At 36.9% G+C, this 25,606-nt stretch overlaps 1 long non-coding RNA gene across 1 annotated transcript in view; it reads right to left on the reverse strand.

Moving 5' to 3' along the window:
* Positions 1–21,135: 21,135 nt before the first annotated feature.
* LOC139827363 (uncharacterized) overlaps positions 21,136–25,606 on the reverse strand; it is a 39,520-nt gene continuing 35,049 nt past the window's right edge. The window contains exon 3 of the long non-coding RNA XR_011737892.1: positions 21,136–24,025. This is a non-coding gene — a long non-coding RNA (uncharacterized lncRNA). The remainder of the gene's footprint in view (positions 24,026–25,606) is intronic.

The following is a 25,606-nucleotide window of genomic DNA, read 5'->3' on the forward strand; positions in this document are numbered from 1 at the left end:
AGTTTGAAATTGTCAAAATATCCCATCTGAATTATTTATAAAGATTTAGTTTTGTTGTTGCTAAAAAGCAAGCTTTAATTCATACTTTAGACAACTCAAAGGAGAAAGAAAAAATAAAAATCCAAATGATTTTTTTTAAGTACACAAGAAAACACTTTCACTGATACGACTCAGTAGGGTGGGGTTTCTTTTGCTTTCATTCCTCAGAAATATTGAGTATTCTTCTTTATTTTATGCCTAATGAGCTTGGAAAAACATTTGGCGTCATGAATTCTCACAGAATCAGACAATTCCTTGTCCTAGAAACCTGCAGATTAGAAGACAGACAGGCTGGGGATGCTCTGTGAGAGGAGGCAGTGATATTTTTCAGTGTCAGAGTTTATTTGTAACAAGGCAGTAGGTATGATAACAGTTGTATTTATTGGGCTTTCAGGCAGAGAGCTAGAAGTAGATAGATACAGGTAGTTATCACATTATTTTCCAACTTTTACAAAAATGGGATATATTTTATACAGCTTACTTTACAAATAGCACAGAGAAAATATGGTTCATATCCTGAAGATTTGGGACTTGCATTTCAAAACACACTGAACAGGAAATTTCTACATGAAGTAGCTCCAAGAGTTCAATCTCAAAGAAGCCTTGAGTGCTTTTGCTTGCTGGTTTGCACGTATTATTGGAAGGGAGGTTTTCTTCATCATCTTCTTTCTTAGGTAGGCAGTCACTGACAAAGCTTCACAGAAAGGTTTGTTAGGGGAGATTTGCCTCACAGGGATGCACGCTAGTAAGAAAACAAGGGAATGAGTACATACAGGGTTGCACAGCCCTAATCCCTCAGTCTTAAAACTGAAAAAAAAAAAAAAAAAAAAAAAAGGACTGAAACAGGTTGTTTTTCTAGAAAAGGTAGAAAAGGGAGAGAAAAGAAGAAGGTAGAACATGGGGCACACTGTACAGGTATTAACGGAGGATGCTGTTTAGGAACCAGAAACCTATTTTTATTCCTCTGCTCCTCCCCCACTCTTTATTGGAGCAGCTTTTCATACAACTGTTTTCTTGAACTATAAAATCCTATACTCTTCTTATCCCCAAGAACATTATTTAATCAACTCTTTACAGCAACAAACACATACATTCCTCCAGTATAATTCAAACAGACATTTTGTAATCCAAAACACACCAGAAATAACACTGCCTGTTCCCTTGCATTCAGGAGTCATCTTTTGTGTAATTATGAAGAATAACTGCTGGAAACAAATTGAAAAATGTAATAACCAGTTTGCTGCCCATGATTTACCTGAAAGGTACCCTGAGAGCACAACAGCATTACTAATTATGATGCTCCAAATCAAATTCCCTTTGAGGCTGGTCTCCATCTCACTGCACCTAACTGTTAGAGAGATATCTAAGAAAATCACCTATTACTTGTCACTTCAAAGCAACTGCAGTCAGCATCCTACAGTGGGCTAGTGATGTCTCTCTGACAACCTCCCAGACTACATAAATTGTTGGTGAACACAGTGTTAATTCAGCCTGTAATCAGCTCTCTGTTGTGCCACTGTAATTAAAAAATGTGGAGTAATCTCTTACAGGAAAACACTACTCTGGGAAAACTTCTCTCCAGGTAGATGTTACAAACTACCATGCAGTCTCCCTTTTAGATCTACCATAATTGACAGGTGCTGTGATGAGCATGGGGGAGCCCTCATTGGTCCAGTAAAACTGAACCTCCATAGCAGTGCACACACCCGAAATGTGGCAGCAAAGCTTGGGCTGGCCTGGGGAAGAAATTCAAACCATATCAGGTGTTTTGTCAAGGCAGGGAGAGCAGCTGCTGCACACTTCAGCTCCCAGCTCTGACATTGTCCCTCAAGACGATTTGCTCCTCAGATTTCCTGCTCCAGCTCGTCTTCTCTGGAGTGCTGCAGAACATATCTTCTTATTCACTGTCCCTTAACATACATATGTGAGGCTCCATACTCAAACTTTTGTTTAGGAATACTATACACAGAAGACTGTATTTTCTAAAAATAAATGTTGCAAGATTGGGCCCATGATGTTTGCTTCTGATCTTGGAGATGATTGCTAAGCACACTCAGTGCTGGAAATACGTTTACCAGCAGACAAATCATGGACTCAGGGTATGCTCATGTCAAAGTAGCACAACATTACTATTCCTCTAGAAGATGACTTATTTTTTCACAGGTTATTTCTTATCCATACATTTGTTCATTTCTTTGCAATGCAAAGAAACAGGATGACTAGCATTTGAGGAAAAATACACTATTTTCAGACCAGATACCCGCTGTCAAGTTAGATAGAGAGTACTGCATCAGAAATTTTACAGCCCAGTTCACAAAAATTTTATGTGTCTGTAATTCATGTTTTTGTGTGAAATAGTTGTTTGAATATGCCGTGAAGAGCATGACCAATAACTACGTGCATAAAGACCAGTCAAGGATTGTCTTGGGTCAGAGAATGATCAAATGCATTCTAAAAATAAGAAATACATGATGGTAAAATGCCTATTATTACGCTGTTGAAAATCTGCATGCAAGTTCTTAAATGGAATTTAACTGAATTACTCTTATTAAAAAAGCAAGATGCGCACAAACACATAAACACACACATAAACACACTTTCCCGCCCCCCCCCCCACCCCAATGCCTCAGAGAGAAGTGAAGTGGAACAACTGACAGAAAAGTTAATAAATTTTAAGACTTTCAGATTTTAGGACCAGATCTTTTGTTTCTCTTATGTTGTCTCTTGGACTTTCCAGGTCAAAGACTTTCACCTAACCATTCTCTCCATCAAGCCCCAAACAAGTCTAAATTCTGTGACAAATTTTAGGAAGCTGTTGTTTAAGGTAGTGCACAGTTGTTTCTCAGTAAAACTGATAAAGAAGTGTCTGTCACAAAAAAAAAAAAAAAAAGCCTCAGTCACTTTCCTTTTTTTTTTTTTATGTTGAAAAGACATTCACATTATACTGTACAAGTATGCAACAGGCTCTGATTCAGGAAATTATATATTACTTCCGCTGACTTCCAAGGTTAGATCAGTACTTGAATTCACATCACAAATAGGTTGAACTTAATATCACAAAGACATTCTGAATGTCGTGGACAGGAAGTAAATTAATAATAGAGTTTTTATGCTGAATGTGATCTTTTTACTATAACTGTAGCATACACTCAGAGCTACAATAAAAATGCTGTACCAACCTATTTTTTTTCATCTGCAACTGAATAATATTAATCTCATCTGAAAAGTAATGCTTCTAACAAAACTGACTATAGTGCAAGCAGTCAGCATTTTCAAGTCTAGCAGTTCCCAGATGCACCATATTTTGGAGACCGTCTTTCTAAAATAAGATAAAAAATGCAGAGATATCTTCTGAGTTCTCATAAAGGTAGGGCTAACAGATTTTGTGGGTCTTGATCACCTACCAGCTCAGCTTCACAGGACAGAAAATTGCAAACTTGCATTCAGGTAAACTTGAAACTGGCATCTCAAAGAGCCAGTCAGCTTCTTAGGCACCAAAATGCATGTGTGTATTTTAATTACAGTCCCTCCAGCATGTAAGTACTGGTTTACTAGACATGTTCAAGTCTCCATGTCACTGCCCTGAGCCAGTCTTTGTCCCCCAGGAACATTGCTTTTGGTTCAATACCCTTGAGTTTTCAGTCAGCTGCTCAGAAAAATCAACATCATTCAACTCTCAGTTATACAATTAAGAAACAACAGCATGATTTGAGAATATTATACGAAAGACTAAAGGAAACTGATTTCTGGGGACGGAAAAGATACGGTCTTTATTGTAATGTTAAGGTTGCGTACTGATAATGACATTTTTGCTCTCTTTAAGGTTTATTTTTAAATTCAGTAGCCAAACAAGACAAAATGAGACAACTGGCAACTTGTTAACTTATTCTTGCTAGAGATAACTCAGCTTACATAGCCACAACATGTAAATGAAGGCAGCCACATGCTCAAACATGTTGAGCACTAGGAGTTGTGGGTCCAGTCCAGTAGAACACATTGTTTTATACTGGAAGAGGAGGCTTACTGACTACTTGGAGAATATGTATGTGTTTAAAGTGCTTTCCTGGAGAGCAGCCATAGTGCTTAGCATCTTATGAGACTAGCATGCTCTTCAAGAAGAGAATTACAGAAAAAAGCTTCTTAATATGAATCTGAACATCAGGTGGTGTCAAATCTGAGCAGCCCCACTGATATGAACAGAGCTGTCCTGATCTTATTTTACCAGCTGGGGGACTAACTTATTGCATCAGCCCACTTGATGCTAAAAATCTACCCATCTCTAAACTCAATTAATTGAATGCAGAATACTCCACGCATTTTCTTTCTCTTCCTTTTTTTTTTTTTTTTTTCTGGTCAAAGTGCCCTTATTATTTTGTATCCTAAAACATTTGAGGGCAATAAAGTGAGCAAATGGAGAAGGAGATGGAAAAGGAGTATGTTTGTACTTCACTCTCCATTGGCCCATTATGTTTAAATCCATTATGTAGTTTACCTGATGCTGTGTTCAGAGGAACTGAATGTTGTAGCTCTTTGTAATACTGACATTTTCTTAACTCAATTTAAATTTAAACCCTTTATTAGTCCAAAGAAGGCTGAGCACGAAACAATAGTAGCTCTAGGAGAGTAATTATTTCTGTTCCATTGTCTGGGATGTTAGAGCTTTTGATTAGTTACACTATACAGTACTTAACAGCTAACCAGCCTCACCATGGCTTAACAATACATGAGATTTTCCCTGTCTCAGTGGCACTCCAAGTACTCCTGAAATGTTGGCTCTGTCTTTAATCTTGTTATTCACAAATACCTCTAATTTTCTGGGGCATGTGTGAAAACTACTGTACTGCCAGCAGTATAGAACACCATGCAGCAGGCTCTGTTGGGAAGGGATCTCTGTAAAATGGATGCATGAACCTGTGGGTTGTAAGCCATTAAGCTTTCTCAGTATGCTTCTAATGAGCTTATGATAGCCTCACAAAATGACTGCTTTTACTGCAACCTAGTAAATTACAGTATGTACAAATTAAATCAGTGGGACCCAACGCAAGCTGTTCCTCATCAGGTTCAACACTTATTTTAAGAAGTGAAAAATTATGACATACTAGAACAGCTATATGTTTCAGTCATGTCATATGCTGGAAGTGTAGAGTACTTAGCTAATTTATACAATTATCTGTATAACACTTCTCATTGTGTCCTGCAGAAACCAAGTACTTCCTCTCTTGTGCTATTCCTTCATGTTTCCAAATTGGTGTAGTAACGCATGTCAGTAATAAATTTTTCTCAGCTGTTAAATGTTAAATGCCAACAAAATAGCTCACTGAGGCCTTGATCTTTCTTCCATGGAGGCCAGTGGCAAAATCCCAACTGATTTTTTTTGATCACTTGTAACCTTCTGCATTACATTAAAACCTCTTTTCATATATTACCTCCTTAGCAGTCACAAGGCACCACTAAAAATGCTCATAGATGTTATTTCTGCATCTTCACATATTGCCTCAATTCTTTCTTCAACCAGTTTTATTTCAGTGTGACCTGAGTGGATTAGCTCCTGGTGTTCATCACTCCAAGTGACACCACTATGAAAGAAATCTTTTTGGGAACTGGTATTTATATTACATGGAAACATGTCTCTCTCACTCCAGCTTTCTCTCTGCTTCACTTTTAATACTATGGCATCTGAACAATATTAATTACAGTTTGCTAAACAGTCTGAACTGTTTGAAAAGCACTACTTAAGCACCACTGGAACTGGAATTGACTTGGCTGTGCTGAACCAAGTAGGGCCATGCCAATTTACCTCACCTGAAGACAGTTTTGTGTATATTTTTAACTGAGCAGTCCACATCACTACAACATAAATTCCTCAGAAAGTGTCTTAAGGTAAGTGGTGACATTAATACTCCAATAAACATGATGTACAGTTGTTAAGACTGTGCAGAAAGCATTCTGCAAGACTACTTTTACGACAGGGGCTTGAGGCCTGGCAATAACCACCAGACATCCTGCAGCAGGTGGTGCAGTGCAGACAAGCTGGTGATTCAGAAAAGTTTCCCAAAGGGTGGCCCTCAGAAGCATTTCCCAGGCCCTGGGGCTGGATCTGTGCTTCATTTCTGTCCTGGTGTACTCAGGGAGGCAGACTGGCTGCAGGGCTTCTTGCTATTCCCCACTTCACCATCATGCTTTGGCTTCAGAGGGGTCTTCCATCTGGTCACTCCTTGGCACTCCCAGCTCTGCTGCTGTTTAGCTGGATGGCTGTGAATGAACAGGGTGGAGGGAAAGTAAGTGAATTTCTAAGAGAAGCCTCATCCTCAGGAGTCCTGTGTGTGCACCTGGATTCACATTGAATGTCATAAAATTCAGCAAATATCCCCAAAGCGAAAAGTTCTAAACGAACTGATGACCATTTTTTATGACAGCATGGGGTGATGAGGTTGTGGAACAAGGGTGGCATTAGCAACTTCGAGTACCTGACAAGCAGTAACAAATCCCTTTGCTAATCCGAAGTTATGAATTTTCAACACTTATAAAGAGAATAATGCTTTTTGTCTTCCAGTCTTCCCATTTTCAAGCTTTTCCTAAAATCTCCAGAGTTAGAACTCGCCTGTAAAAAGCTCACGTATTCCTATTCAAGCATCAAGAAAAAAGAAAGAACAAACATCACAAGTTACATGAATTGTCCTTAAACCTGTCTGAAATGAAAATCAAAATATGTTGGAAAGAGAGAGCAACTAGACTGTGAATACTTGCTAAAGCAATATTGACTGCAATGAAAGGGAAAAATAAAATGAAAATGTTTGCTATATTGCCATGTACCTGCAACACTCAAATTTAAAACACGCATGCCAAGCTGGAAACCTGTTAAGAAAAACATTTAATTCTGTAAACAAAACTCCCTAAACTAATTCTAAGAATATATGAAAGCTAAATTAACTACTGAAATGAAAATTGACTTCAGGTAATTTCATGAGCAGTTAGGAAAACTTGGCATGATATCGCTTCCTCCTCCTATTGAAACACTTTTAAACAGCTATTGCAGATGGTAGCAGTTTTTGGAGCAGCCTTCTAGCATCCACAGTATTAAGACAGTAGGATATACTAGATTTGTTCATTTTTTGTTTAGATATTCATCTACATACAAGTAACAATATTGGCATACTAACTACTGCATGATTATTTTATGTATTTATGCAAATACTCACACATATACACTTATATGCAGAAAATAAGGTAGTTTCTTTCCTCATTTTGTTCATGTATATGTTCATCTCTCCACTACTGGGCTGTCCCTGCCATTAATTGACCCGTGAGAGATCCTGTCCACCACCACATATAATAGGAGGTTATGTAGTTATAAATACATATTTCAGCTCATCATCCTGCCTTCCTACCTTTTCCTTCCTTTCTTTCTTCTTGCTTTACATCTCTCCTTCCTTCCTCCTTTCCTTCCTCTGCTGTGTTTAAAACCTGGCATCATATACCATGCATATGTGAAACATCAGAGATGATTAGTACAGACAGGACATCGGAAAACCATGAAGCAATTTTGAAACCCTGATAGGAAGTGACTCTTCCTCGTTGTTGATTTATTGATGCTGACAACATCAGTTTCATTTTCATTTAAAAAAAAACCCCAGAAAGTACATTGGTACTTGGTAAAATACTGAAGCCAAGTAAATAATGGAAAAGAAAAAAAAAAAAGCAAAAACAACCCTCTGTATGATTGAATGTCCCTACTCCTGAAAAAACCTGCATGTGTAGCTAAAAAAAAAAAAAAAAGAAAAAAAAAGAAAAAAAACAAAAAGAAAAGGTTAAACATGAAAGGCTTTCAGAGATGCTTCTTTACAAGCATCCAATATAATTTTCAGATGATTACAAAGATCCAGCCCAGAAGCTATTTTGTTTCTTTAGAACTAGAGCCAGTATTATTCAACCTCTGTCAAGTCGAGGTCTAGGAATAACACCACCTTTTCAAAAGTTGTCTTCCAATAGCCATACACCAATAAATTGACTAATGAAGGCATTTGACTTTAAAGTGTCTGGAGAAGGCTGAACACATGAAGTAGCAATTTTAAAGGTGAAAGTTTCTTAGATACTTTCTTTGAAATGGCATAAGATAATTGTCTTTTTTATCTAGCCCTTTAAAAATCACTTGCAGACCTGTTTCAAGCCCTCTCAACACACAAAAAGATGCAACTAATGTGTCAGTGGATTGTGAAAGCCACCAAGAAACCTGAAGATTTTCACACCCTCAGTTTACTGTGGGAACAAACTGCATTCATGATAACAACAAAGAAAACTTATGTTATTTTAGCCTCTAAAAATACTAAGAATGAATCTTGTGGATTCAAGGATTAAAGAAAAAAAATCAAATAAAATGGACCCCCAAACCTTCAAGGTATTTAAGCCAAGCATGCAATTTTTGAGCACTTAAACTTGCTCACAAATAGAAAAGCATGCATGTTTCATAAGGAATTTGCTCTGGCTTTACGTTGGTGACCATACATGCTTTCATCTCTGGTGGGCTTGAAGCCCCAGGTTTTGACTACACCAGCAAATTAAGGAGTTCCTGAGCACTGGAGTGCATTGAATATTGCTGGGTTTCTAGAATTCTGACACTGCTTTGGCCCTGGTCAACTGAGCAGTCCCTCTAAATCTTCTCAGGGCCATCACTGGAGTTATCATGTTCATGGCAGCTAGCATGTGCCCTGCTTTGGATTGGAAGCAATTTGTGGTGTGGAGATAAGCCTTTGAATAGCTAGGCCTTTGAACAGTACAGATGCAGCCAGATGGCCTCCTTGAGAAAAAAAATTTAAAAAAAAGAAAGAAAAGAATTGATTTAGTAGCTTAGACACTGTGGATATTTGCCATATACTCAGGCTTGGCTCATGCATCACCAGTTCCCCAGCTCTTTGGATCTGTGTGTCTGATAGGTAGAAGAACTGTAAGAGATATCATAGTGAAGTATATCATGTCTAGGTTTCTATGATACTCTCCATAAGGCATTTCTAATGGTAATAAACATTTTGCATTTTCCTGTTCAGGTGTCTGATGAGCATGGCCAGATATTTACCATAGCTGAGGGACCCAGCCAAGGCCTTGTTTACTCAAGCATGTAAATATTTTTTATGTAGTTAGTGCACTATAGCCTGATTCTGCAGACAGCCACAGCAGCAAAAGTCTACAGCTCTCCTGATTATTCCAAAATATCTTCCCTAAAGGTGAAAGCTGAGAGAAATTTCTAGTTTGTTTTCTACCTTACTGCTAAAGAATCCAGAAAAAATTCCAGTGATATCAGTGGCTGAATTCCAATTGTCTCCATCAGGTCAATGTTTTTGCACACACAGCCAAAGGCACTGAGAGAGCCAAATCGTCAGCTGGTGCTCATTGACTTTCATGGAGATAGGCCAGGACACATCAGTGGGGATTTTGCCAGAGATGTTGACAAAAAGCACAGATGAAAAGAGTCAGCTATGCAAGGCTCATAGTTAACTTCACACATCTGAAAGTAGCCGAAGCACAACTACAAGGGATACGTATACTGCAAAGTACAACAGGGAAAGAAAGTATATTCAGAATATGAATGTCTCTAACCCTCTCAGAAAGCATAGCCATATGTCAGGCTGAGATTTTCCCATGTGGAAGCCATGGCTACAATGGCTTAATTCTGTCCTAAAAGGCTGTCTTTAAATTGCCCCCTTTCTTTCTACTCTAAGATTAATAACCATAGCAGCCAAACCAAGCAAACCACACACTGTTTAAGACAAGCCATGCTCTCAACAGCACAGTAGACCACTTCAGTGAAAAGAACTTCATGTGCCAAATTTTAGAATCATTTTAGTTGGAAGAGACCCTCTGGATCATTGAGTCTAACCATAACCTAACTGTTGCACTAAACCTTGTCCCTAAGAACCTCATCTAAATGCCTTTTAAACACCTCCAGGAATGGTGCCTCCACCACTTTCCTAGGTAGCCCTTTCCACTGCTTCACCACCCTCTCCAGGAAGAAATTTTTCCAAATATCGAATCTAAATCTCCTCTGGTGCCACTTGAGGCCACTTCCTCTTGTCCTGTCACTTGCCACTTGGGAGAAGAGACCAACATCCTCCACGCTACAATCTCCTTTCAGGTAGCTATAGACAGCAATAAGGTCTCCCCTCAGTCTCTTTTTCTCCAGGCTGAACAGCCTCAGTTCCATCAACTGCTCTACATCAGACTTGTGCTGCAGACCCCTCACCAACTCCATTGCCCTTCTCTGAACTCTCTCTATTACCTCAATGTCTTTCTTATGATGAGGGGCCCAAAACTGAACACAGTATTCAAGGTAGGGCCTCACCAGTGCTGGATACAGTGGCACAATCAATTGTCTAATCCTGCTGGCCACACTATTTCTGATACAAGCGAGGATGCTATTGGCCTTTTTGGGTTATAGCCCTTTAGAGATTATGACTTCTTGTTGGCTGATGGGGAGCAAGGGAGAGCCCTGGGGCTCCCTGCTCACCTTTGTCCTCAGAGCTCCAGCTGTAGAGCTCCCACATATACCATTTATCTCTGCTCAGCCCAATGAAGGAAGACTTGAAATTAAGTAAGACAAAACCTATGGATTAAATAGGTAATAGGTGGTCAGGTGAATATCCAGGTGAACTGTTCATGTAGGGATGAATCATTTGCCTTCGTCATGACTCTGATCCCTCATTGCTTTTGTCTGTAACATGCGTAGTGATGCTATCATGAGACCTAATCCTTCAGCTCTTTTGTATCAGCTACTTACTCTTCTCCCTCTAAAATAACTGCTATACAAACATATCAACAAACATAAGAGAAGATCTGATAGACTGTAATGAATTGTATCCAGGGAATTTTTTTTTTTTTTTTTTTGAGAAAAAAAGATATATTAAGTTATAAATTGGTTAAAAAGTACACTATAATTTTATATTGAAAATACATATGAACCTGACTATGGTACAAAATTTCCTAAACCATAAGCATACATGTATCTCCTGATTTTGCACTGTTACTTTTCAAATGAAAACAAACTGAAACTGGCACAGAATAAGCCTACTCATATTTCAGAGCGTACGACAGCCTGCGTGTTGGGAGTGGGAAGGGAACATCTCTGAAAGTAAAAACTGACTGTGGCATAATTTCTGGAAGTTTCTGGTGAGACGGCTTATACTGGTAACTGTTGGAAACACAATACTGGAGAGAATGGCTATTGATCTCATCCAATGTAAAGAAAAAGTATATGCTTGCACTGCTTTGTCTTTTGTCAGTGAAATGGTGGTTGTTAATAACCCAGTTATTTAATGTACTTTTCTATTTATTACTGCATGTTTAATGAAACATAAATCATTAAAATTATCCTTCAGTGCAAAAAGAGAGGAGGGACTTAAAATTACTCTGCCATGTGGTCTGTGGGACTGGGCTGAGGCATTTAGTCCCCTCTCCTTTCCCACTTGTTATCTATCTGATGCTGCTTACAGATTAAGTGGAGCTCCTGCTGTAAACAAATGTAAGTTATATGTAAAGGTTATTGTGCCTCTGCCACAAGTTACAGTTGGAGACAGACTAGTCCTGTTAAGAATACAAGTAGTTCTTTATCATGTTGACCCTTCAACACCCCCAAAGAGCTAATAAATATAATATTAGTACTAACTCTTTTTAAACTCCTCCTGCTTCCTTCATACCCGGTGTGCTACTCAGGCTTTAATGCAGGGCTTTCACAGAAATTTTCCCCTTTGTGTCTGCTCTTCCCAAACTTGCATTTAAGCTGTGTCATTATGGACATTATGGTGTTCATGGTACATGAAACTGATCTGCTGCTTCTCCTCACCAGGCAGCCAAAGAAGGAATCAGGAGCCACAAGCATGTATTTGAATTCTACCTTTGGATAATGGTTCAGGATCATTCTTGAACTTAGTATCCTGTAAATACTCAACACTTTTGAAAGTCTGCATTCATCATTGTAGGCAGCCAAAATGTAGATTAATGTGTTCAGTTTAAGGACATGTATTTTGTTCATGGTTATATCAGCAATATATACATAAATATATATAATATATTATATATTATGCTATAATAGAATGCACCAGAAGTCAAAAAAACAACAGTCTTGATTTCAAAGATTTTAACATGGGCTACATAGATTCCATGTGTGTGTATGTGTTCTCCCTGAAGATACTTGTATATATCTCCACAGCAGTTTGCACAAATTAGTCTCTGTGTATAATGTTTGTGATGGATCCACTCCCCCACCTAGTTCAGCCCGACTTTAGTTATAAGCTTTCTCCATTGTGCTCTTGACTTAATTTGAAAACCAATTAATTTTTAAAATAGTGAATATCAAACCTCACTAGAACAGAATGTCACTCCCCCAAAAACATCAGTCTCCACTACCACTGAATGAGTGTCTTTGGAAAATATGCTACTCTGATTTCTCTTAGTTTGAAAGTGATCACATAGCAGCCACCTTCAATCAAAGCTTAAAGAAAAAACAGAAAGTTGATTTTTTTTTTTTTACATTATTATTATTATCACTGACGAAAAATTTAATCTGTATGTTAAATACGCTGTGAAATAAGCAAGCCACCCATAGTCTGTGATACACATATAACTTGTGAGCATTCTTAGTAATGTTTTATAATTTCTGAGAAGCATTTAAGTGAAAATACAGGCTGATGTGAACTACTGAGATCATAACATTATTGCAGAACAACAGTCTCTGTTAACTGCAATTAAATGCTGTGCCACCAAACTCAAAACCTTCGCTTTTTTAACGGCAAGACAATGCTTTGTGATGGTCCAAATATTAGGCTAAGAAACAGGAATCACTAACTTTTCTGGATAGCTTTGAAGTTCTTTCCTTTAGCAAAGTACTTAGCTCCTTTATAACATTTTGCCCATATCTGATACCAATTTCATGTTGATTTCCCAGCAGTGTAATTCCATTCACTTCAGTAGAAGGTTTCATGATTTACACTAGCATAAATGAAAATACAATCAGGTTTCTCATTTTAAAGATGGAAATGATAGTTATCATTCTCCCTTTGGGTAATGTAAGGATTAATTAGTGTTAGTCTGCGCTCCTGAAGTGTTTTAAAGAAATACAGCAGTAACTATAATAAATATTTTTCCTTTTGTGCTGAAAGTTCATGCTGACTAGCAAAAATGCTTCTAACTTAGGTCAATGTAGCAGAAATTTGAGAACGTGAAGGTCTAACTTCTTCATAATGGAGATTTACAACCTGGTCAGATTTTCCAACCTTGAAATAGTGTTAATTATAATAATTAATTCTTTACATCATACACATTGCTTCTTCCTCTTTAAAGAGCTAATAATAAATATATTTTAAACATTTGAAATACATCTGAATAAGAAATAACTGTATACTTTAAGGTAACCTCATCTTCCTGAATTCAAAGACTTTTTTTTTTTCCATTCTGGCAAATCATAGAGGCCTAAAAAAGTGAATTATTAATGCCTGCATCAATTTTAAAGTCTCCTTAGAAAAGAGATAAAAGAGGCCTTGTTGCAAATGACAATTAGATCTACCATCTATGTAAGATCACAGCATTATCAAGGAGTAGTAATCTTACAGAGGAAAAAGAAAGAAATTAACAGTTTTGAGAAGAAATAGTTAAAATAGACACAGATGTTATCAATGAATTTGCTGAATTCCTTTTGAGAAAGAATTTTCTGTGTATATAAATTTGAAGCTGGGGTGAGTTGAGAACATGAAAACCTGCCAGGATGGCACAGAAAATACTAAAAATAAGTACATTTACTGTGTGGGGTCTTTATAAGTATTTTAAACCTGACTATCCCAGTGTAACACAAATTTTCCGTACCATGAGTTAATATTAGAAATCACGAAAGACAGGACTCAGCAAACTTGGTGGTGTTCAAACAAGATTGCAAACAAGCCATAAACACTTGCAGATTATCTGCTCAAAACGAAGCTCAGCCCAGTACACATCATTCACCTGCACACTTTAATTAACTTGTTCCTAAGCTAAACTAATCAGAGAAGCACTATGCAACTGTGCATGAGAAACATGCTAGAAGCAACGGATATTTTAATGTAAAGCCTTGTAGGAGTCAGATAAACAGAAATTACAGTTTTAGGTAAAGACTTTGGAAACTATGGGATATATTTGTAAAAAGTCCAGTTCTGATATGCTCCCTTTTTTCCATTTTGTACCCTGTTATGACCCATATGTCTGTGAAAGCCACACCTTTCTTTCATAATCAAAATACATATCTGAAAGAAATAAACTGAACTTGGATATTGTTTAGGTGAATACAAAAGTTTGTATTCAGTTGTCTGGTTTTTGTGCAACAAAATGTCAACTGATGATCAAATAGGTGTTATTTTTTCAAGTCTACTCTAATGAAGTAGAAACCTCACATACTACCCCAGCTTTATATTCATAAGGATTTTGCATATGTCTCATGGAGATTTGTATCCACAAATGGATCTCAAGCCAGAAGTTGTGCTCTGAGCTACATCCTGCAAAGTTCCCAAGTTGTGAGTCATTCATTGTGTGTTGCTGGGGAGCTAGAAAGGCAAATTCTGAATCCTTTCCTAGTTGGTGTGTCACTGAAACTGGAGCACACCCATAGAGTTTTGCTTATTTCTCAGGTGAATAAAGATAGAAAGCTGGACCCGAATTTCATAGCATTTAAATTGGTTTACGTATCAATCAACTAATTAATGTTAAGTTTTTATTTTTGCAACATTTTAGTTTAAAAGGTCTCATAGATTTTTTTATATGCTTCATTACGTAAGGTATGTTTAAGAAAAAAATATTTTAAACATTTCAAATATGTTTACAAAACAATATTGATGCATAAACACGCTTCATCTATAAATGAAACTGATTCCCTCAAACAACATGTATAGGTCTGTTGTGCATGAGTGAGATTAAAGTTGGATTGGGAGACTTTTATTTCACATACACTGACAAGCTTGGATACTGATGCAGTCTGAACATTCAATGGAGTGCACGGACAATGAAAAGATGTGCAAAACCAGTTACTGTGTGATGTCTGAACCTTGATCCACTTAATCCAAGAAACTCCTCCTCTGTTTGCATTCTGCCAATAAGAAACAAGCAACTCCATTAATACAGTTCAGCATCATGAGGAGATCAAACATCATCCCTCGCACTGCAGGAACAGATCTATAGAAGAAAGGCTCATGAAAGAAAGAAGAAAAATTCTACCAACACTCATAAAAGTGAATGTAGTTAATAACTCCACTGAGGATAGGCACAGGTTTTGCATTTTTTATGCCAATTTCATGGATTATTTCTGTTACAAAACTGATTTTTCCCCCTGCACATTTTAAAAAAAATATATATGATAAAAATAAAACACTGGTATGTCTACATTTTGTTATCTACATTTTTAGTAGGAAATGTTCAGTTGAAAAAGCCATTTTAATTACAAAATATTATCACAGAACCCCATGAGGAAGGTAATTCAGAAGTTGCACACTTTCATTTTCTTCCAAGACCAAGTTCATCAGCTGGATAGTCCCATGAGCCGTTTTTTAAGGTTATGAATGGAACAGTGTGGGCATGAGAACTCGTGACTGCAAATTATCCACAGCCACTAAAATCAAGCACCTGAAATGCTGCATTAGAAAGAATTCTTAAATCTCAGAGTCTCCAGAGATACAACTGTATGTCAGCAGGGAGTTTTTACTCTTAGATTCTAGGTCTGTATACCTGTAATAACAAACTACATGGATATTTTGGAAGTTATCAACAGATCCTGTGCTGTTCTGCCCGGTACTGTTACCAGGTCTCTGCTTGTTGCTGGGAAGGCACTGATGTGATTAGATAACTGTGCGTTCTTCTTTCAGAGTTCTCACATTTGGATTTGATTGTATAAGAGAGCAAACTGAACACCAGCTATGACTGACAGGACAGGTAAGACAGAAGTCAAGCAAGAGTGAATGGCAGATCTATGAAATAAGAAAATTTCAATAGAATATTGTGTCAAAAAAAAAAAATTATATATATTATATATATATTCTTATATATAAGAATGGGTCATAAACCTCTTCCAAATTACTGAATGCAATTATTCTTTAATGTTGTTATTATTATCACTTACCCTGTTCTTAAGATGTTAGAATTTTATTAAATGGTACTTCAATCTTTATTAGTAGGTATTTAATTAAGTCAATAGAATTATTACACATATTTTTGTTATTAATAGTTGACCTGTGTCAGGTAGCTATAAGTAAAAGGTAGATCTAACATACGGCTCTTTAGCTTCTGAATGTCAGTAATAGAAGCATACACCTTTGCAACATCTAGCATTTTTCCTGTTAACTTCTATACTGAACTCCTTAGCCCATAAATAAAACAGGAGTTACCCCAATACCTAGAAATTCAGCTGAAAAGTATCATCAAAACAAGTCAGGGTAAAAACTAATGAGGAAAGAAAAAGAAGAAAAAGCAAACAAATTAAAATAACACGATACACTGATTTATGTGACATGTTAATAATCTATTATTTATCCTAAGTGCTTTTGGAGTTCTCATCTAATTTCACTATAGCATCACAGATAGACTGTAGTCACCTTTTCCTGAATGTTAATAATTGATAAGCAATATTTAGCTTGCAAATAGCAAGCTGATCCATAGTCTTTGGAAAGGCATGAATTGCGATGGCTTCTCCCCCTGGGTGAAATCCGCTCCATCTGCATAAAATCATTCTATGAAGCTTTGAGGGCTTTGGGAAGCAAAATCCACTCCTTCCAACCGATATTGACAGTACTCATAGCTGATCCTTAGATTTTGTTCCTGGCTTACCTTTCTCATTTTCAACACCCACTTACAGAAAGTCTTTTTTCTGTGTGCGTTGTTGTTGTGGCTCATTGTTTCTGCTTCCAACACCCCAGCCGGGCACTGAAAACTGCAAAGCAGAGTGTGCTGCATCTTTACACAAGATAAATTTCACTCCAAGTCCTTGTTAAAAAGGATGCCCATAGCACTCTCTGTTATTCTGGGAATCACATCAGCAACTTCTGATGAGGATTCTGGAGTATCTAATGAGGAGAAACTGGAGTCAACAAAGAGATGGTACAAATTTACACGAGCTGAGAGTGCATCCAGGGAGACTAGGGAATGCAGGGTGAATATTCACATGGTGCAGACATGAGTAGTATGTTTTATGTTTACATTTGTCTGTACAAAGTCACAGTTCCTTGATTGAACAAAAAGGATCCAGTACACTGTAACTTCTGTGTTTCTGAGACAAATTTTCACACTTTTGATAAACTAGATTTCATTAATTTTCACCTTTCCACTCTGAGGTGTTTTTTTTGTTTTCTTTGCTATCATATTCTGGGTTTCAAGGAGAGTATACTTGCAAACATCTTTATAATAATTTGTCATGGTTACCTGCTGCTAAAGTTCTAGAAAATTATATGGCTAGTTCTGTCCTGGCTCTATTTCAACAACTATATGGACAAAAATCACCCTCGGGAATAAAATTAATAATGCATCAAAACTTTCTGACTTCACAGCTGAGATATAATGATTTATGCTACAGAATCCCATTTCTGGTACATACGTGCTAGTAAATTTTTCTACTTGAATTCCATTTGTCATATATGAGAATGACTACTTAGCTTTATACTTTTAATTCACCTGGCTTTTTGGCAAAAATATATACAGATTTTGTTTATATGTCTCAGTGAAAAACGAACTCTTGATTATTTTCTTTTTCTCTGTGTTTGGATTTGTCTTTAGAGCTTTCCATCTTGTCTGAGTTTTACTTGATTCATATATTCGCTGTCATTAACTGGCATACTGGTAATACATAGATTAGCTAGCAAGTATATGAATACTATATGTTTTTTAAAAAGAGGGAGAGTAGTTCCTTAATTCTAAAGCAGTTACCTCAATTTGGGAAACTTATTTTGATATTTTACTGACACCATTAGATTGTCTATCAATTAGTCTTTCATCACTGTTGCTCTACTAAAGAGTCAGTTAGCATATTTAGTAACCATGTGTCCAAACCATTTGATTCAAAATGTGCATTGCTGCCTCCAAATATGAAAACAATGTAATTTCCCAGCACTTGAACTGCTATCATAATGGACCAAAACCAGCTTAATTTGATTGTATAAATATTCCCATTCAAATAATTTTATAAGTAACGGTTACAAATGAGCCATGAAATTTAGATGTTTTCTAGTCAAGTATAATCTAGTGGAATACCTCATGTAGCTTTAGATCTTGATATAGAATTTTCTGATCCAGTTTATTAAGTTGATTCAGAATATACATACTAACCTGACAAAAAGATTTGGAGTTGATGCTCACTGAAACAGCTTAAAATTAGGACAGAAAACGTAACCCAGCTCTGTGAAGACTGAGAATGCTTACCAGAGGACTTAAATGCTTTCCTTTTTCTACACAAACTATTAAAAAGTTTATTTTAATTTTACAGAAAAATTAATTCAGAAAGTTGAAAGGTAATGGTGAGAAATAATATTCTAAGCCACATCACATCCTAATGAATATTTCTGAGCAAACAGTTAGTAAAAGTGGTTTGTTGTCCCTCTAAATTTTATGGAGCTTAGTAATTCATTGATCATGTATTTTTGGTCTCATTTGTATATCAAAATACAATATCTGCTGTTTGCAAGTTTATGCATGCCAGCAATTAATACACATTATAACAATCAAAATACCATAATGTGTACAATTTGATTACACAAATTAGATTAATTCTCATAAACAGATGGATGGTCGAGTTGGAGAAGCCAGAAGTAGTCACTGTCATAATGACAATACAACTTGAATCAATTTCTTCAAGAGGTATTAACTTGTAATATTAAAAGAAGTTACTTTAACATTATTTTTACAGTCTACTGTGAGTTGCTCTTTTATTAGAGTCTTAATGGATTACTAACAGACAACTTCTGCATGAGGAAAACCAACCCTCTTCATGCCATCTATATATTTCTGATATTTTACACAAAACCTCTGCTAAAAAAAGTTTACGCAGTTTTTAAGTCATGCCTCTTTATATTAAAAAATGCCACAGAGTGGCCTGGAGAGCCTCAGTTCAGTTCTTGGCATTATTAGTTGTCTTTATTAACATATCTCATATTTTATTCCATGACCAACCACTATTTGAGCTTTCCACAAGACCCTTGCCCCTTCTGTACACAGGCAGGACAGTGTTCACTTAATGAGTAGGAATTCAATATTTGTTTGTTTGTCTGTTTGTTTCTCACTTTTCACCATATGGCCCTAGGCTTTGTATATACTGAACAAAACATGCACTAAGAAATAATTATCCTTTCCCTTGGAAGCATTACTATAGCAATCCTTCCTGTAGCATTAATATACCTCACAAATACAAATCCATTTATCTGTACAAAAGCCCTATTCAGAAGAGAGAGGTTATGGAACAAGCAGTTTACAGATGGGAATTTGAGCCACACAAGCTTAATGTCAACAGTTTGACTTAAATTTTGACTAGTTTTTAAATGACCTGTTTTTCATAACACGTAACAATGTGCAACACCGTCACAGCTCGTGTCATCTTCATTCATGGTGTGAGTATAGCATAGATCTTGAAGCAAATATTTGCCTTGCAGAGATCAGATTTCTGGCATCCACATGCAGTTCCTGAGATTTTAGAAAGACTGGTCTGAAAGGAGGTTTAAAGAAGGGTCAGATAATCCTTGCTTCTTGGGAGGGTGGCTGAGCAAGGGAAAGAAGCAAAACCCTAGTGGAAGGTCTCCGAATGTCAGGGAGGGCTCAGCTCGCCAAAGCAGCGATCAACATGAAAACTGCCATGTCAGGGTAAAGAACAGGGTTACATTAATGCAAGTCATAAATGGGATGGAGGCAAACATAAAAAGTGACTCAGGACACTTATCACTAAAAAAAAAAACCAACAAGAAAAACATGATATGAGTGAAAAACAGAATGACAGTCCCAATGCTGCAGCTACTCAAGATGGAAAAGAAATAAACATGCATGTGCCTGTAGGAGAGCTTTACAGCACAGAGGAGAAAGGCTATCGTGTGACTTTAGGTGAACCAGGCTCTCAAGACAGAAATTTCAGAAGAGCACCGGGCAATCATGTTATTTCAATTTAATTTAAGCATTTTATATTGCAACAGATGAGTAGAGCTGTCTCATTTATGTATTTATATTATATTGTGTTTAAAAGGTCATGCAGGGGGATCAGGAAAGTGTTATGTCTACCTTGTCTTAGCTACTACATTTTGTGAAGTATTATTTTCTCCTGGAAAGCAGGAGAAAGAGAAAGATTACTCCCACAGTAGTCCAAATGAGCATGATTGGTTCTGGAAAACTTCTTGGAGCGTAGAGTGGAACAGGTTGTGACAGAGAGAAAATGGGAGACTCTGAAAAAGTAAGGGAAAAGGTCCCAAATTAGGCCTTAGGAGTGTCAGGTAAGAGACTTTCCTGGAAAGTCATAAGGAAGGTCTATAGAGAGAGAGATTGGAATTTTCCTTGAACTAAAAAGATGCTGAAGTTTAGACTTACAACACAATATGGAAAAAAGATATAAACACTGCAAAGGCACAGTGGTTAGGAAGCTGATTTGTTTCCAAATATCTTGTTTAATCTGTCTCACCCAGTGCTTCTGAGGTTTCTCCTATTTAGTGAGTTATCTTGCTGTAGTTTGGTTGGCTTTATTCTCTAAATAAAACATTAGCTTTAGAGATTGGATGTCATTACTGTCTTTTGGCATACTCCCATCAAAAATGACAAGAGGGGAAAGTGGTTTCATTTGGTCAAAGATGGTCCCCTGGAGCCAGCCACAATGTGATCCTCCCCAGCCTAATGAGAGCAATAGCAGGCTAGAAAACTCCACTGAAGTGCACAGTGAAACTGTGGCAAATGCACCTTTCAAATACGGAAACTACAAAACAACAGATAGTTCAGTTCACCCTTCATGGTGACTCATACCCTGGAGGCTTGGTCATGGCTGCAGAGCAGTCCGTATTGGGAGTTTATTTTTTGCTGAACGTCATATTCTGATATTCTCACAGAGCTTAATGTCACAGAAGGAGATAGGCTAAGGAAAGGTAAACAGGGTTTATCTTTTAATAGAGTTTATTAGGTACAATACAGGTTCCCAGACATCAAACCAGTAACTGGTTATGATTTTGAAGTACAGGAAGGAAAAACAAAAGAGAAGACAACCGGGAACAACACAAAATTGTGATAACCCCTTGGTACCAGTAAGATGGCAAACAATCTAAGACTGAAGAGGTCTGCTGGGTATTTGAGGACTTCAGATGGGCTACAGCCAGACAAATAAATTAAGAACCAGTAAGGAAATACCAAGACCACGGAGTCTAGTAATTTTTAGTAAGAGCTGACTATCTTAGCAAATATGTATATCTATTAGAAACTTGTAAACACCAAATGATGAGGCTTGGGGAAAGAGCGAATTCTAAGAATGGACTTCGGTAAAGGAAAGCCAATCATAGGCAAGGCAACAATCCTGAGGTCTTAAGATGGGGCAGAACCAAAACTAGCAGATCAAAGTGGACACTGACTGATATTGGCATTGAAGAGACTGTATTCAGATGGGCTGTATTGAGCAAGTAAGTGGATCAGAAAGTTTGTCCTTGGCTGCTCCAAGCCTGCATGTGCACAATTTCTCTGCAGGCCACCACGAACCATTTCTTTGTAAGCTAACAAATACCTCCCAACAATAAATGAAATAATCTTTATTACATTCAAAGCCTTTATTTGACTCTCCTACCATCTGAATAGCTGTCAGTGTTGGGATCTTGCTAAGAGGCTTCCCACTAGAGCAGAAATGGGAACAGCAGAGATGAGTATTTGCTTTATATACCTTGTTTACTTTTAGTTATACGAAACAGTCATTCAACCAATTATCACGCCAGTATGACATAAAAAGTGCAACTATCATTTCAGAGTCCTTTCTCTAGATAACAACTTTTCTTCAAGAAGTGGCTCTATTTAGAGAACTGTCTGGGAAAATATTTCCATTCTTATTTTTTTCAAAAGTCCTCTCAGAAATTACCTCAAACCCCACCCTCCAAAACCAGCCATCAAGCCCCTGAACAATGCAGCATTTCCTCACAGTCAATATGATTTTCACACACACAATAAAGAGTTAGATGACTATGTACAATGATGCCATACAGTAATGATTGCAGAATGACACAACTTCTAAAGCAAAGACAATTTAGTCACATATCTCAGACTGAATATACATTTTTTTCCTTACACACTGTCTTCTATTTCTAGCTTTATTTTGAAGGTAGTAAACTGGTTTAATCTGAACAAGATTAATTAATATTTTGTAGTATTTCACAAATCTTGAGAATAATCAGAAAAGTTTTTCTGGTGTTTGAATAGCTTATTACTTCACTGCAAGCTCCAGTCTCCTTACCAACAAACCTCTGTAAGAGTCCATTCTTCCTGTGTTTATAGGATTTTAGTACTCAGGTTTGGCTATGGAGCACTTGTTGATCTTGAATGACAGGCTTTTGTGATTGTTGCCCCATGTCAGCATTACCTGATTTGACTAGCATAATCTTTATCTTGGAATCTCAACACTATTGTCAGGTCTCAGAGCAGCTCAGATTTGGTCCTTTGGACTGTGTCATGAGGCTTTTTTGTTATGCTTAGAAATCTAATTGAACAAGTTTTGAACAAAGAGCATCACGTTATCCAATTCTACACCTTGTTTTCCAGCAAGAGTACAATGGCTTCTGTTTTCTAATTTTCCTGCTTTGTTCAACATAAAAAATCAAGACTGTCTCAGTTCATAGATCTCTTTGTTTCAGCTTCCCTTTCTTCAGTGTTGCTTATTCCTCCTTCTGTTGCATGCACACGTTTGGTTAATTTATCTGATTTAGCATCCATTGCATCTCCCTTTCGTCTAAATCTCTCCCATGCTGTGAAGAATGACTGTCCAGATCCATTTTATTTCTCTAAATATTGCTGCAATATCTGCAGGAGTTTCTTTTTCCCTAAAGGGCACTAAGACAGATGCTGTGTTTTCCATAATGTCTGTGAATTCTCTTAAGCAGCCTTCAATGGGTGTCTGTACACTACATGACACTTCTAACTTTTGTTGCTTTTAATGATCTGTTGCTCTACAGTGATCTTTTGCCCATCTTTTTCTAATGCTGACAAAAAAAGTTAAGACCCAGAGAGAAAGGACTAAAAATTTGAATATTTGACCAGTTTACAATTGACCTAAAGCAATGGGGGACAGGCTTATGAAAGTATTTTGGCATCTACCTCCAATGCAACTCACAACAAAGCCTACAGGGGTAGTGTATTGAATTTAGTGGGTGCCTAATCCTTGAGCGGACATTAAAAACAAGACACATTTTTCAGAGGCAAGGTGAATCAGTTACTTTTTTGTCAAGTCTCATGGAGCAGAAATCAAATCAGTGTCCTGTTCCTTCCTTTTGCCAGGCAGTCAAGCACTGTATGCTGTATTTACAGCTGACTGGATGAGGGGGCAGGGAGATGTCTCCCAAATTCCTTTGGAGAGGTAGGATAGGACAATGGCAAAGTCCAGATCAAATTTACTAGCAGTGCATCTCTGGATTGGAATTTGTCCTTTCAGCAGCCTTCCTTTAAAGCACTCTTAGCGTATCCCTATACCTAATATTGATACTGACAGAACAGATAACAATAGCTTATTTTATTTTAAGTTGGTGAAACCCAAACCAGAAAGAATTGAGAATTTTCATAATCAAGATTTTTTTCCATCAGCATCTTAAATTAAAAATACTTTCAACATGTCTATCCCAGGCAATGATAGCAGTTGAATATTTTTGTCAGCTTGTCTTTGAGAAGTTCTGGTCCAATTCCCAGTGGGTCAGCTTCTACTTCAAATATGATGTCTTTGCTGCAATTGCAGAAGAAAGTCAGAAGATGACTAAAAATGCAGAGCTGCAGATAGTAATGGTCAAGGCTGAATCTGTGAAAGAGAGGAAAAAGTGAAATAGCAATGCATGTCCTCAATCTGTTTTTATTACTGATGATTTGGGATTTTAGGGCATTTATCTACCACCTTTCAAGTATGAAATTCTCTTCAGGAAACATATATCACTTGCTTTGCATACTCATTTTTCTTAAAATATTCCACTGCTTATTTCTTGGACTTCTGGCTTGACCTTGAACTGACATGTCAGCAGAATAAGTAGATTAGTATCAGGATTAAAAAACAAATGGTACACTATGCTGTGTATACACAATTCAGGATGCCCATTCTAATACTTCTGAAGGAGGCTTTGGATATACTAAATATTTATCCTGTGAAATGAGGTAAATCTTACAAAAACTGAGACACACAAAATCATTGGATGCTTATAAATTTTGGCCATATGTGTGCATGTGTGCATTCATCTGCATGTATGAGAATTTTACTGTAAAAGTTTTAATTTTCTCTGGCTTCCCTAAAGAATTTGCTGAAAAGTCTTCCCTTGTCACATATAGTAATATGGGCTTACCAGGTAATTAAACATAGTGTGATATATTTAGTTATGGAAAATATTGTTTGTCAAATAACACATCTACTGAGTTTAAATAATTTTTTACTATATGCCTGGGTATATAATTAAATAAGTGATAAATTTCATTAGAGAGATTCTTAAAACATTTTTTTTTTTCTAAAACCTGATCACTTTTAACACTTTCAAATTAAATCCTATTTCAGTGACTATATTTAAAGTGTGACTTGAATTCCCCGTAGTTCACCTCAGAGGTTTTTTATTTTTACTCCTGGCTAATAAACTAAGAGGCATACCAGTCATACCAGTAAAACCCCAAGCAAGCTGCCCTGTATCATACTTCACACTTCATCAAGATTCTTCCATGTGTAGTAATACTATTCATAGGGTTTTACATTTGTTTGTTTTGTTTCTATGGTTATTTTTCCACTTACCCTAGGAAGTGTGATTGGTTTTTCTCAGCTTCGAATCTCCACTAGAACATTTTAAGTTGTCCAGAAAATCACTTAAAGCTCTTACTGGTCAAACAGAGCTGAGTGAACAGACACGTGATTTATCTACATTTACCTGAATGAGGTGAAAACAGTCTTTCAGACAGAGAGAAAAATACAGCAATGTTTCACCTCCTAAACCTTTTTTTTAAAAAACAAAAATAAAAATCTAGCATTGTAGGCACTACAACTGTCCTTAAAAATATATTATATTGTCTCATTTTCTAGAAGATAACTACACAAAAAATCTCAAATGTAAGAAGTAAATGATTATTTTTCACCCATGCCATGTCCCAATTCAAGCTAGACTTTTCTAGGAAAAACCTACAAAGCCAGGGGGGTCTTGCAGCACTTTAGGACTCTGATAAATAAGCAGCAAATTGAGTTCCAAAAGCATGAACTCAGCACACTGGCTGAGAAAATGCCTCTACAGCTGTGTGCCTTTCGTAGCTTCACAGAGAGACTGGAAACTTGAATTATTCCAGTCAACTCTGTCACACAAGGATCATGACAATTACTCAGATAACAAGGATGTGTTAAGGATCTGAATGACATAAC

The sequence above is a fragment of the Patagioenas fasciata genome, chromosome 2 (assembly GCF_037038585.1).
Source record: "Patagioenas fasciata isolate bPatFas1 chromosome 2, bPatFas1.hap1, whole genome shotgun sequence".
Lineage (NCBI taxonomy): Eukaryota > Metazoa > Chordata > Aves > Columbiformes > Columbidae > Patagioenas > Patagioenas fasciata.